This window comes from Gossypium hirsutum, chromosome A13 (genome assembly GCF_007990345.1).
Source record: "Gossypium hirsutum isolate 1008001.06 chromosome A13, Gossypium_hirsutum_v2.1, whole genome shotgun sequence".
Classification (NCBI taxonomy): Eukaryota; Viridiplantae; Streptophyta; class Magnoliopsida; order Malvales; family Malvaceae; genus Gossypium; species Gossypium hirsutum.
Genome location: NC_053436.1, coordinates 9,922,545 through 9,937,178, shown reverse-complemented (window position 1 = coordinate 9,937,178; position 14,634 = coordinate 9,922,545). Strand labels below are relative to the sequence as shown.

The 14,634-nt window shown below is 30.7% G+C and overlaps 2 long non-coding RNA genes across 2 annotated transcripts; both read left to right on the top strand.

Annotated features, from left to right (window-relative positions):
• Window positions 1-1,787: 1,787 nt before the first annotated feature.
• On the top strand, window positions 1,788-2,908 carry LOC121212384 (uncharacterized). The gene is made up of 2 exons (XR_005907463.1): window positions 1,788-2,297; window positions 2,599-2,908. It is a non-coding gene; the product is annotated as an uncharacterized lncRNA (long non-coding RNA).
• A 442-nt stretch (window positions 2,909-3,350) lies between these two features.
• LOC107894162 (uncharacterized) lies at window positions 3,351-5,458 on the top strand. The gene is made up of 3 exons (XR_001683175.2): window positions 3,351-3,780; window positions 4,345-4,408; window positions 5,163-5,458. It is a non-coding gene; the product is annotated as an uncharacterized lncRNA (long non-coding RNA).
• Window positions 5,459-14,634: the final 9,176 nt, after the last annotated feature.

Below are 14,634 nucleotides of genomic sequence, written 5' to 3'. Positions count from 1 at the left end.
TTTTTAAAGACATGGGTGAAATTTCAAAGGAATATTCGATTGTTTTGAACGAACGGGAAATCGCAACCCAGCACGATAGGGCACGATTCCCGAATTGCCAAACATCGAGTATTACCTTCGTTTTAAAGAGTTTTTAGAAAACATGAATGAAATTCCAAAGGGACATTCGATTATTTTGAGCAAACGAGAAATTGAAACCCAACACATTAGGGCACGATTCTGCGAATTGTCAAATATTGAACATCGCCTTCGTTTTAAAGAATTTTTAAATGAACAATTGCAAAAATAGCTTAAAACGCGTTAATGTGATTTGAATTAAAACAAAATCAATCTTAGGGATTTGGACCTTATAAAACCAAATTTTATAAACCAAGTGGAAGACAATGATATGGGGTAATAGGCACATATGAGATACAATACTTGATGAATGAGAATATTAATCAACTAACAGAATAAGCAATTAAATATAATTAATCTAAAAATTATAGCCTAATTTCAATCACGTATGAAGAATAATGAACATATCAATAAGATGAATACCATGCAATGATAATGTATATGCTATAATATAAAACAACCAACAAAATATGTGCAAAAGAAAATGGAATTTAGAAGTCAAGGTGGTATAAGATTAATAAACTCATGATATATAAGTTGACAAGTTTGAATAAAAACTAGGGATATATAACTATTGAAATAGATATTATAAAAGTTTGGATCAAATTGCATGTAAAATATTTTAAACACAAATTCATTTAAAAGTTGACAAAGTACATGATAATTTGAATAATATATGATACAAAAGAATAAAAAAGATACATGACAAGACATAATACACAAAATAGATTTATATAAAAAATGTACATATAAATTTATTGTAAAAAGATCATGAGATTAGTAATAATATATATAAATTTTAAGTTAGTCTAAAAATTATGCATATCTTTATATCAAAACATTTAAATAATAGGCTATATAAAACACAAAAGAAATATTCAAAAATAATAATTTTATAATTACAAAAATAAAGTTTCTAAAATTGTTTCATATATACATAAAGAAAATACTTGACAAATCATAAAGCAAAAAGTGTTTTAAAGAGAAAAATCTATTAAAGTAATAAGTGCATTAATATATGTACATATAAATTTAAAAGTAAGTACATGCAAAATAACATAGAAACTATAATATGTATAGGGCTAAATTAATTTTATTATAAATTACACAATAGATTTAAGAACATGCTTATATATATATATATAAAGAAAACTATATGTATAAAATACATAGATTTAATAATATATATAGATCAAATATAGGTATCAATGACTATACACACATATATAATAATTACTTAAAAGATATATTACATAGGACTATATAATAAAATATAAGAGTAAAGTTAAAAGGAATTACATGTATAAAATAGCATGATATTAATAGTATGCATGAAATAAAATTAACTTTACTATAAAGTATGTATATGTGTATATATATATAATAGTGTATATACAAAAAACATTTAAAAAAAATAGCATATAACGTGACAATGCAATTACCAAAATTATAGCAAATAAATAAGTGATACAAATGATACGATTAACACAAATGAACAAATACGGATAAAATAAAAATAACATGAAATGAATTCAAAAAGAAAACTTATTTGGGATCACGTTAAAATAAATAGGATAATTTACAAAATAATAAAGCCATAATACAAATTTAAGGGTTAAAGCTTGATGCGCATAAATGTCCAAAGACTAAAGCAGAGATTATCCTCAGATTCTAAAGCACAGCGTTTAACCATTGGTTAAATTAAAACTATGTACAAATTTTAGGATCAAATTAAAAAAATGAAAGAAAACAAGAGGACTCAATCGAATGATAGCGCGAATAGAAAGGACTTAGCGCGCAAATTTCCCTCACAGGCCCAAAGCACGCGGATCTGGCCACGTCTGGGTCGGGTCACCGGGTTTATATCACTCGTGCGACACCGTTTTAGAGCTATGGGAGTTGGCTCCAAGCGGTGTCGTTTTGTCTCGCTTATAAGGGAAGAAAAACCCTAAAACTAATGAAAAAAATAAAAAGGGAAAAACTTTTTAACTTTCTCCTCTCCAGTCGGTCGATCTAACCAGCCCCCACCCCCTTTTTCATTCGCAGGCTTTTACTTCGATTTGGACTGCGGTTCGCAATGCGCAGGGGTGCCATGGAGAATCATCGAAGGTCATCTGTTTTGGTTTCGAAACCCTGTCCTTACTTCGATTGCGACGAAGAAGACGGGCTTCGTCGACTAGGTAAATCCCTTCCTCTCTTTTCCTTTTTTATGCCCAAAATACACGATGTGTAAAACCAAAGAAAGAACCAAAATAAAAGAGGAGAGCAATCGGAGAAAAATGAACCGAATATGAAAATCACCTTTTGATTTCTTGATTGGTTTTTTTGTTTTCGATCTGCGTATATCGTGTAGTATCCGTGTAAAAAACTTACAATGGCTATTACATGGCTTTATAGCCGAATGTTCAAAAGAAAAATACAAAAATTTTCATTCTTTCTATTGGCTATTGCTCTGTTGCTGTTGTGTTCGTCCTTTTGTAGGTACGGAGTATGCGTTGGAGTGTGTGCGGGGGCGTGGCGTGGCTGCTGAAACGTTGGGGCGTACGGAGGCATGGAGGCCGGGGCTTGGCTGAAGAGCAAGGTGGACCTTAGGGTTTCTGCCTGTTTCAAATTTTGGGCCACTTGGGTTGATACAATTTTGGACTAGGTTTAGTATTAGTTTTGGGCTGATGGGGTCGGGCCTTTAATCATGTAATTGGACTGTTATAAAACTTGGGTCAATTTGGGATTGGGTATTAATTTGTAAAAGGACATTTAATGGACTGTTAATTATGTGGGTTTTTTATTATTTATTTATTTTATATTTTATTTTAGGTTTCTAACGGGCTGGGCAAATTGACCTGTTTACAATATATATATCCAAATTTAATATAATTCTTTTATATTTTCACCTAAAAATATAATAACATGGATTCAAATCATAGTTATAATTTCTGAACTTGTTAAATATTTATTCGCATATTGTATAAGAAAATTTTAAATAAATACTATTGTATAAAATTATTTTAAATAATAATATTTCAATTTCTTTTCTTTTAGCATAGTTTTATACGTTTTTACTTTAATTTTTTTCTATATATCATCCATTATCTTAAATTTTTAATATTAAATAAAAATAAGCTATATTTTAATTAATTCATATCCATATAATTTCTCTTCCTCAAGTTTTTTCAAAAAAAAAAAAAGTTTCAACGTGTGCTTAAAACCCAAGGGCATGTTTGGTTCGACAGAATGACCATTCCATTCCGTCCCTATCCCACGCGCTACACGGACACATTTGTTTGGTTGAAATTTGACCGTCGAATCTCTATTCTGTGCTGGCTCTATTACGCATAAACACTACATATCCATTTAGAGGGTCGGGCTCTGAATGCTTATTCAATGCCTCTAGTAATAGCTTTTATTTTTATTTCAGATGAAAATCTCCTACCACCTCCACTCATCATCCTGGTAACAATAGCAAGAGATCTTCTTAGGTTTTGCATAAAATGCATAGAAGACTCTTTGTTTTTGGATTTTGGGTGTGGCGGATTTGCGTGTGGTGGAAAATTTGGAGAAATTGATGTCGAAGGCGAAGTTTTCCAAAGCAATGCTCACGTCTCCCATAGTGCATCCCAGCGATTGTAGGAACGGCGAGGATTCGATCAATTATGAACAATTGTTGTTAGTCTTCTTCCCTTCATCATCATCTTTGGGTTTTTTTTTTATAAAAAAAATCTCTGAAATATTGGATCTGAATTTCTATCCTGCCAGGCTTTTAATGAGTTTACCTTTTCCACCTCTACTTTGATCTTGTTTTTCATGTAAATCAAAACCCTATTTTGTTTATCCGCCTTAAAATTTATTTCTACTTTCCTATGCTGCAAACTAAAAGTTGAACTTTGATGATCAAGATCTTTCCTTTTCCAATAGTTTATGTTTTGGCTTTGTTGAATTGAATAACCAAAGTCATGATCTTTAGTCAATAATCTGTTGAATTGCCTATCTAGGTATGCTTTATTTACATAAATCTGTTGAATACCCTTTGGATTCTTCTCTTGATTTGGGGTTTTTTATTGGTAAGTTTAAATTTTTTTATTTTGATTTTTTATTGTTTGTTTTGGGTTTGAAGTTCAATAGAATTTCATGTTTGTAATGAAAAATGTGTATAGATATCATTGTAGGTTATGTTTCGTGTTGTTAGTGTTAAAGGGAGTTTTTGGGGCTAACCATTCACGGGTATCACAGGAATGGAGATTAAAGGTGTTGTTGCTGAAATCCATAAGGACAAAACACTCCTCTTGTGCCAAAGGTTTTTCTTTTTCCCTTCCATCTGTAAATGCATATTATCTAACTTGCAAACTTGTTGTGCTGTTGTTTTTTCTCTGTTTATTTTTATTTTTGGTTCAATGTTGTGTTTTTTACTTAAATTAAAACATTCAATGCTTCTCTCATTGATAACTTAGATCCTGGCTTAGAGGGCGTAATGTGTAGCACATTACAAACAAAAATACATGCACTCTCAAATATGATTCAGGTTGAATTTTTCACCATCTTAATCACAAACTTTTGCAATTTGCTAAAATCAAGCCAACACACAAGATGTCTATTATGTTCGTCCAAACTTGGAATAAAGTCTTGCTATGATTATGATACAATTAACCTTCCAGAAGCCTTTATGATTGCTCATATCAGTGACAATAAAGAACTATCCTTCTCTTTTTTTTGGAAAAAAAGAAATGAGTCCGATATTACTTGCATGCTTCTCAGCTTGAAACCCTCACCCATTTTCTATTTTTTTTTCTCCTAGTACTAATTGTATGCAATTCTGATATCCTCTGTGACACAAACATTAAATATGGTTAGGATCAAATAGTTGTACGTAATGTATAACCCAGCCCCTTCTTTTTAGAGAGATGAGAAAGGAAATCTTTGACTGCACATATAGTACAACTTACATAATGTATTAATAATTTTGCCTCTTTTGGTTATCAGATGAAATTAACTTTGCATGTTGCATATTACCATGCCATCTGAAGTTAATATCTTTATCTTTCTTTTTCCAGGCCTTCACTGTAGAGTATTCTCTACTATGCAAAATTTCATATTACAAGAAGCTTTATAGAGCATTCTCTATATTGGGTATAGGTTTTAGTTATAGTATGTATTTAGTATTTAAAGATAAAGATATACACTAATTCTATATGTAAAAGTAGGTTTCTCAAGTTCCCAATAAAAAAGAGACGGTTTATGGAGCATTGGACAAACGGGTAGCTTGGGAAATTGAGTTTCATTGATTGTAGTTGCAAAAGCTTTACAAATTTTCAATAAGAGGAGCCAATGGTTGCATGTTATTCAAGTATATTTAGTCTATTGGTATTCTTGCTTTGTGTTTTCCAGCTTCTAAAATACATTCATTGATGGAGAGAAGCTTTATAGGTTCAATAATTTTCCATTAATATATATTATATTAAAATAGCCTTGTATTAACATATTTGATTCTATAGAATACTCTCAGTCAGTATTTTAAAGGAACTTTAATGCTATTCTTTGTGAATAGATACTTTTAATCAGTATTCTTTGTGAAGTTTAGCACATGTAAAAATGAAGTTGCATGAGAGTTTGTGATTACATACATTAAATCTATATTATTCATTTTTACTTTTACATGAGATTCTTATATTATACACGTCTAGCAGCATAAATAAATTAATGAAAATATGTCAAAATATATATATACAGCATAACAATTTGATTAGTTCTTTTGTTGTATTTCAACATCTGTTTATGACTAAAAATATTTGAGACAAGCATATATGCTAAATTATTTGTTTCCCTAATGATATTCTAGCACATTAAATATGCATTATATTTTAAAATTAATAAAGTAAGTTATATATTATTTTTTTGTAATATTATATAATATTATTTTTATTGATTCATATTTTAATAATTGTTATATTAAGAATATTATTAAATTATATATTATTGTTAAATTATATTTAATAATAAATTTATTAAAATAGGTTAAATTATATATTATTGCTTTTATTAAATTATATTTACTAATAATCCTATTAAAATTTAATAACAATAATCTTCTTTTTAAAAAAATTTCTACTAAGGGGTATTCTGATTATTTTAGCTTCTTTTCTTATGCTATTACAATTCAATTCTATTCAACCAAATACAAGAATATTATTATAGTTCTATTTCATTCTATTCAACCAAACAATTAAATTGTTATTACAATTCTATTCTATTACAATTTTATTCCATTGCAGTTCTATTCCATTACAATAAATCAAATATGGTATAAGATTTTGTCAATACTTTTATGAAATCTTGATGTGAGGTTTAAATCTCACCATGCCTAAATATAATGTGTAAATTCTTTCTCAAATTATTTAATTATTTTCTTATTTAAGGATTCAATAATAGTTATTGATAATTCTAAACTATGTATAAAAAGATGAAAGTCTACTTAATACTTCTTTTAGATATTTACAAAAACGTTAAGCTTTTAATATCAACCAATCAAATTATGTGACGTGTTAAAAGAAAGAATCATGTTGTGCCATGTATATTAAAAAAATCATTTAATTTAAATTATTTTTCAATTTTTTATTTTTTATTAATTAAAAATAAAAAAACTTTTAGTTAATCAACCTTTACATTTTTCTTTCCCTTCACCATCATCACCGTCAAACTCTATTCAAGCCTTCTTGCTTCACCGCTCAAGCCCTGACTTTGCACCTAACCTAGCACCATTCACACAACTCCACCATCGTCATTTTCCAAGTTCCTTAATATCTTCAAAACCCATTCAAGTTCACCACCACCACCGTCGTCTTCTTTCTCACACCTTACCACCACCACCATCATTTTTCAAGTTCCTTCTTTAAAACCTATCACAATCTCCAAACTCCGACAAGCTCACCGCCCCTAAACAAATTCCCACAAGCTCCACCATCTCAGCCATCCGTACAAACCCGAACCTTAACCCATCTTGACTAACATCCCTCAACAAAACTCGAGCCATAACCCCTTACCTGCCACATCTAAACAACCAAGTGCCCAAACCAGAGCATACCACCACTTTAACCACCATCTAAAGTATCCCAATGGAACCCACTTTCCCATTGTTGAACCACCAGACCAACCCCCCCCCCCCGCCGGGTTTCCAAAACCCCAACAATACAATAAACCAAATAGAACAAGACAATAAAATCAGCAGCTAGAAAAGAAGAGAAGTCTTAAACTCGACAAATGGCGGACGCTTAACTGTTGGAGGGTCTCCAGGTTTTTGTTTGACACTCTGGACGACGAGGAGAAAGAGGTCGGAGAGAGAAAATGAATACTTGAAAATAGAGGCCATCTAATAGATGGAGAAGAATATCGGAGAAAAGGAAGGTCGAGGCTCAAGGATGGACTTTTTGGGGTTTTCAAAGAGTTTTCTGAGAAATCAAATTGGAGAACCTGAAAGAAGGGAAAGAGGGGAGTCTCCTAGAGCAAGGCAACTTGAACGGAGGTTGAATATGGTTATGGTAAATGGCGATGGTGTTGGGAGAAGAAAATATGGATGGAAAATTAAATGGAAATAAAAAATATTTGTAAAGTTAATTAATTAAATAATTAAAAGTTTTTTAATTTTCATTTATTTTTAATTAATAATATTAAAAGAAAAGTGTTAAATTATTTTTTAATACACCTGACATAATCTGATTAGTTGAGATTTAAAATTCAATCGTATCATTCAAATACCTGAAAGTCCCAAAACTTGTTTGAATACCAAATAGGCAAAAATCGCCGAGTTCAAGTACGGCGATGTCTATTAACTCTTTAAAATTCATGTTCCAAAATTGTCCTATTTTACTAAAAAAATATGAAAAAATAATTGTTATTTTGTAAAGATAAAAATATTTTATTAATCTTACACAAACTCAAGCAATAGTTTAATATAAACATAAATGTTAATAGTAATAAAAATAATTCAAATAGACTTTGGGGCTTGATGAATTGGATCCAAAAATCCAATTAGATAGTTCAAATGTATACCCAATACAATCAAAGGTGATGGGTTACATAAAAGCCCAATTTTCAATTGTTGTAAATGCCAATGGAAACCATGGTCTGTTTCTAGTAGACCCAGACTAAAAGTGAAAAAGCTTATAATTTTAATCCTAAATGAAATTGAGAGAGGAGATGAAATGCATCAATCAGATAAAAAGTTGACCTTGACTCCAAGAACTGAATGGGTTTTCCAAGTTTGTGATAGTGGGATTATTTCAAAAAATATTAGAAACACAAGAAATAAAAATGTTTCAAGTTGATTTTGTATCAATTGCAGGCATGGGGTGGTTCAACATTAAAAATGAAGAGAATCATTTGCCCAAAAAGTAGTTAAGTAACGTTTCCAATGTCTACAATTAAGCTTTGGTGTAGTCCTTTGTTGATTCCGCGCGGTAAGCTTCAAATTTTGGTTAAAATTGAATTAAATGACTAAACCGATATAATTCAGTTAATCGATCAGTGGTTCAAATTAGTTCGGTTGGAGGTTGGTTAATGGTTTTTTGGAATTTTATTTATCAGTTAATTCTGTTCAAAATCGGGTAATTAATTGAATTAACCAAACTTAACAACTAATATTATTTGTTAATTTCAATACTTATGTAGTGTTTTTAATTATGTAGTGTTTCAAGATATAAAATTTCGATTAATTCGGTTAACTTTGAAGACAAAGACATATATTTCGGTTAATTTCAATGTATTTTTTTATATGTTTTATACTTTTTTTTAATCAAAAGACAAAAATATATAAATTTTGGTTAACCGAAATATTTCAGTTCGGTTAATTTTTTTAAAAAAATTTTAATTTGGTTAACGGTTAAAGGATTATACAATTCGATCAATGCTAATTCAGTTTGGTTAATAACCGAACCGACCGTTCGAACACCCCTAAGGTAGAGTGAATGTGAGGTTGGGTTAGTTATCTGGGTTATCTGTAAGACAAAGCAAATTAAAAGGCATTAGAGATTGTGCTATGAGACGCTTTCCAATGATCAAGTTGCTATTTTTTGTAAATAGGAAAAAAAAAATATGGAAGATGATAATGAAGAAATAGAGTATAGATGAAAGGTCATACTTGAGGTCAAGCTGAGATTCAATACTTATAGCTGAGATTCCCAGGAAAGTTTGAAGGGGTCACAGACGGTCTCGCTTAAAGCCCAAACTCCTAGACTAAACTTCCTCTTATGTAATTTTTAGTAAAATAACAATGAAGGATGAAGGAGATGAGAAGAATAAAGGCTTTGATTTTTGTTGTGTGAAATATAAGATAGCCTCCTATTTATACTATTAGCTGAAGTGCAAAATAGCAAAAATATAGGGACAATATTGTAAAAAAATGTAACAATTTCGAAACTGTCCCACCATATCCGCAAGTCAAAACGTTGAAGAATTTTTGTAACTAAAAAATCCTAAAAATTATTTATGTTGTTTATAAAAAAATTATCCAAAAAAATCCTAAAAATTATTTATGTTGTTTATAAAAAAAATTATCCAAAAAGAAATATGCACGGTACATGTTGTAGGCACGTGTTAACACGGACCAGGCTGGGTGACGGGGGTGGCGACGAGTGTTAGGCCCTTAGCCCAATTACTCAATTAGGGTAAGGAGTAAGGCTATATTTAAATCCTTTCATTAGCCTATACACAACCAATGTGAGATTTTTTTGCATTACCCACATTCCTCCATTAATCAAAGAAATATTTTTTTTTGAAAAGATAGGAAAAAGAGAAATAGTGAAATTAGCTGCTTAAGTACTAGTATATGTTAGATTGACACCAATACATAATGAAATAAGCAATTCTTCTCTTAACAAATGAACAAATCTAGAACTCGTTAAAATAAGAGTAAACTCATAACACACGACTAATCTTAGGTCCAATTGAGTTTCGCAATAGATCAACAATTTAGCCAATATATCTCGGGATGCTGATAAGTGATCTAAAAAAATGATCCAACATCTTTCATAGAAGGTGGCTAATCCTTCACACTTACGTAGGTGATTCCATCAAGTCCATCTTAGTATAAACCACCTAGGTCGGAGTTATGAAATCATTAAGAGCATTTAATAAGTCAACCTCTTAGTTTAAAATTTTGGTGAATTCATCAAGTCCGTTTTAACAGAACCACCCAAACACTAGGTTATGAACTCATTAAGAGTAAGGAGCTCATCCTTATGCATATACTTTGTGCGCATAGGATAGATAAAGATGTACATTATGAGCATGGTTTCGTTTGACCACATTGAACTTAAAAGACTAAGTTGGGTATCCATCATGAATTCCTTAACCAATGGAATCAACGTCACGATGAGGAAATTCACGTCGTTGAGACGAGGAGCTATTTCCAGGAAACATTGCGAGAGGAATGTCGTATGATCGTGACATGACAAACTTTATGTTTTGGGCATGTTTTGTTATCTTTGCATTTTGGTCCTGATTTTTGTATTATATGATTGGAGTCCTTAGATAGGTTAAAATGACTTGAAAATTTGCATGATTAAGTCATATGTGATAGATTTCATAATTTTACTCTTAATTTTGCAAAATGGTTTTTCCTGACATTTTACAAAGTTTATGTTTTAGTTCTTTAAACTTTATTCTGAAATTAAACAATTTTTACTTATCGATTTTCAATAATTCCTTCAAATATTGTCTTCTTTAATTCTCTAATGTATGCACGTGTGCTTGATTTGATGTTTTATGAGTATTTACATAACATTATAAAATGACATTTTTACCCTTATTCCTATTTTACTGTATTATGATAAACGAAGCATGACTTAGGGTTGAATGTTTATTTTAATGGCTAATTGAGTAATATGCATATGTTACGTGGTTTATGGGGTGTGTTTGGTGGTTGGTAATGAGAGCCACGTGCATGGCTAATGTGACATTTAGGATTTGGGTTAAACCCTCCCAACGGGGTGTAACAGCCCGTTTTGAGTGAAATCGGAATAGTAGATTCGAGACCACAAATTCGATGTAAAAAAATTTATTTTAATATTATTTTTTGGTTTACAGCATGTTAGAATTATGGTATAAAAATTTTGTTAAGAAATTTTATCGTTTATATGCTCAATTTGTAAAAAAGGACTAAATTGCGTAAAGTACGAAAGTTGGGTTCTATTAGATAAGAGTGTTAAATAGCTATAGAACATTATAGTGGAGGTCCTTATATGGTAATTAGACCATTAAATGAGATAGTGGATGTGCATGGCATGGTAATTTTGCCATAAAATTTGATTTTATAGATCAAGTAAAGCCACATTCGGAATTAAATTGAGGGAAAAAAAGTAGTGGATTGATCGGTTGACTTACTCCGTGCTAATTCAAGGTAAGTTCCTAAAATTACATTGTGTATCTATATACTTTATTTGAAACATATGTATGTGAATTGAGTAGTTACAATGTATAATTATCAAAAGCATAAACGATGAAGTATGAAGAATACCGAGCCCCGTTTGAACATTAGAAATTCATAGGATACAAATGACATGTCATTAGGGTTACCATTTTGGTTGAGGTCCTGCATGTGTTGCGGACTCACCACAGCTCGTATGAGCTTACCGATTCTCAGCTCGTATGAGCTTACCGTATTCTGCTTGAATGAGCTTACCGATTATGACTCGTAAGAGCATACATGTACAGGAATTTACAGATTTATAGTTTAGTACACCTCGAGTGTACTATCTGCGTATCTAATGATTTTTCTAAATGGTTCAACTGGCATAGTTTTATTATGAGATGATACAAGTTCGATATGAACAAGCATATGTATTTACATGGAAATGGTTGATATTTGATATATATATATGTTTACATGGCATAGATGTTATATGTACATGAAATTCAATTAAATGATGAATTCATATATGATTTTTGGTTTTATGTAAATATATGACTAACAGGATTATGGATTGTATGATAGGCTTTGGCCAAATTGAATTGTGCCTTGCTTTGAGTATCTTACGTAAGTTGTAGTCAATTGGTAAGTCTGTTATGTATCATACGAACTTACTAAGCTTAATTGCTTACTCCGTTTAATTTCCGTGTTTTATAATGATTTGGAAGTTCGCTCGATTTAAAAGTTGTCGAAGATCATGTCGCACTATCAAACTCTCATTTTGGTATTTTGGACTTTGTATATTTTGGTTAAATGACATGTATAGGTGTTTGGTTAATGTAGCCTATATGTCTTATTGTGTTTTGGCCATTTAATTTGGCTTGAAAATGACATATGTTTGGTTATGTAAACATGTATAAATGTCCTTATGGTATATGGTGTATAGTTGCTATGTGAATACTGTAATGACCCAAAATTCACGGGCATCAGAAAAGTACATTAACGGACCTCCGTCTTAGTAAATTGAGTTCGAAATAATTACTAGAAATATTTATGAGTTTAGTGATGTGTTTAATTAGGTTTAAATTAGGTGAATTTAGCTTAATTTAGAGTAATTAGTAAAAATGACTAAATTGAATAAGGAGTAAAAGTTTAATTATAAATTAGTAGGAAATAATAAGGACCAAATATGGAATTATTAAATGTTTTAAAGAGAAATTCAAATTACTTTTTATTAAATGTTTTATATCAATTCTATATTTAATAAGTGAATTATAAGGTAAGTATTGATATTTGAGTTGAATGAGAATTGAATTGAATGGTGAATGTGTATGTATAATTGAATTGTAAATTGATTTGAATGTGAAAATTTTAATTGAAAAGTAATCTTGGAATGGAAATGAAAGTGAATTGAGAAATGAAATACCCTATTAACTAGTCGGGCTAAGTCGGATATAATTGGCATGCCATAGGATCTGGAAGTGTACGGGAATTTGCCGGCTTTACTGATCAGGCACTTTATGTGTCGTATTTCAGGCACCTCGTGTGTCGTATCAGGCACCTCGTGTGTCGTTTTAAGCACTTTATGTGCCGTATACTGATCAGGTACTATGTACCGTTTTAGGCACAATGTGCCGTACTGGTGTGTTGGGTTGGAATCCGTGTATCCGTCAAAGTCTGGATTTGTTAATAGGGTGAATATCTAAAATGAAAAATTTAAAATAAATTGATTGATTATATTATTGAAATATTGAAAGAAACGAAAAAGTTGAATAGTAGATTGAAATTGAGATTGAAAATGAAAGGCATGAACTTAATGTTCATGTAGTGATTGAAATTGTTACATGTAATATGTGATGGAAACTGAAGAATAGATAAAAATTGTATCGTTATTATTAATTAATGAAAGTTTAAGAATGAATTGATATTTGTGAAATTAGATAGTTACATGTTTGGTAATTAAAATTCTTTATTGCTATTATAATTTGAATTATGGTAATACCACTGAGTACGGAATACTCAGCGTGCGGTTGTTTCCGTGCGCAGGTTAATAGGAGTCTAGTACCCCGGTCCAGCATTTGAACGATCCCGACTCCAGCAAATTTTGAGTGATTTTTCTTTCTTAATTGAAAGTGGCATGTACTAGGTGTTGTATAAGTTATATAGATATACTTGTAATGTTGGTTATAAGAATGGTATACCGCATTTTGTTATTAGTTTGATAAAATGGTAAATATTATATTATATAATTTGGTATTAAGTTGGAATAAAAAATGAATGAAGTTATTAGTTAATTTGGATTAATATTATGAATGTTTAGTTATTAAATGACTATGTTAATGAATTGGTTATGATTTAGATATATTTAGGTTTAAATTGTTTTTGATTGTGCCATTGGTTTTGGATTAGTTTGGTTTTTGGTTTGAATTTGAAGGGGGTTTTATGTAAAAATTAAGAAGAAATGCTGTCGAAATTTTTGTAAAAATAAAAAAATAAAAAATCTCTGAATACTCGAACAAGTCCCGTTCCATTCCACTTTAATACTTGTGTTGGGCTTCGAAAGTCCATTATAGGGACATAATTCTTCAATTATACTATGAATGTTATAATAATTGTAAAATATCCATAAGTTGTCTGATATATCCGGTAATGCCTCGTAGCCCTGTTCCGGTGACGGTTTAGGGTTAGGGGGTGTTACAAAAACGTTGTTTGTGAATTGGTATTTTTGGTACCAAATGGTTTAAATTAAGATGTGGTATGCATGTTGAATTTAGTCACAATGTCTTATATATGTGTTGACCATTTAGGTATATTTTGGAAGCATATTTTGGCATGTTATAAATGGTCCTTTGAGGTACCTAAGAGTATCATGATTGTGTGTGGGTTTATAACATGTTATAAACTTGATATTGGTTGGTTTTGGATGTCTATTTATGCCATGGTTGTATGAAAATTGTTGAGTTTAGGTTGGCACCAAATTGGGTGAGAAGTATGGCTTGAAAATAGCTTATCTTTTTCCACACGGGTAGAGACAGGTGTAACAACCCGATAGTCACGGGTATCAGAAAGTGTATTTTCGGGTCTCCATTTTTGAAAAACTAATTCATATTTACAACGATTAGTAG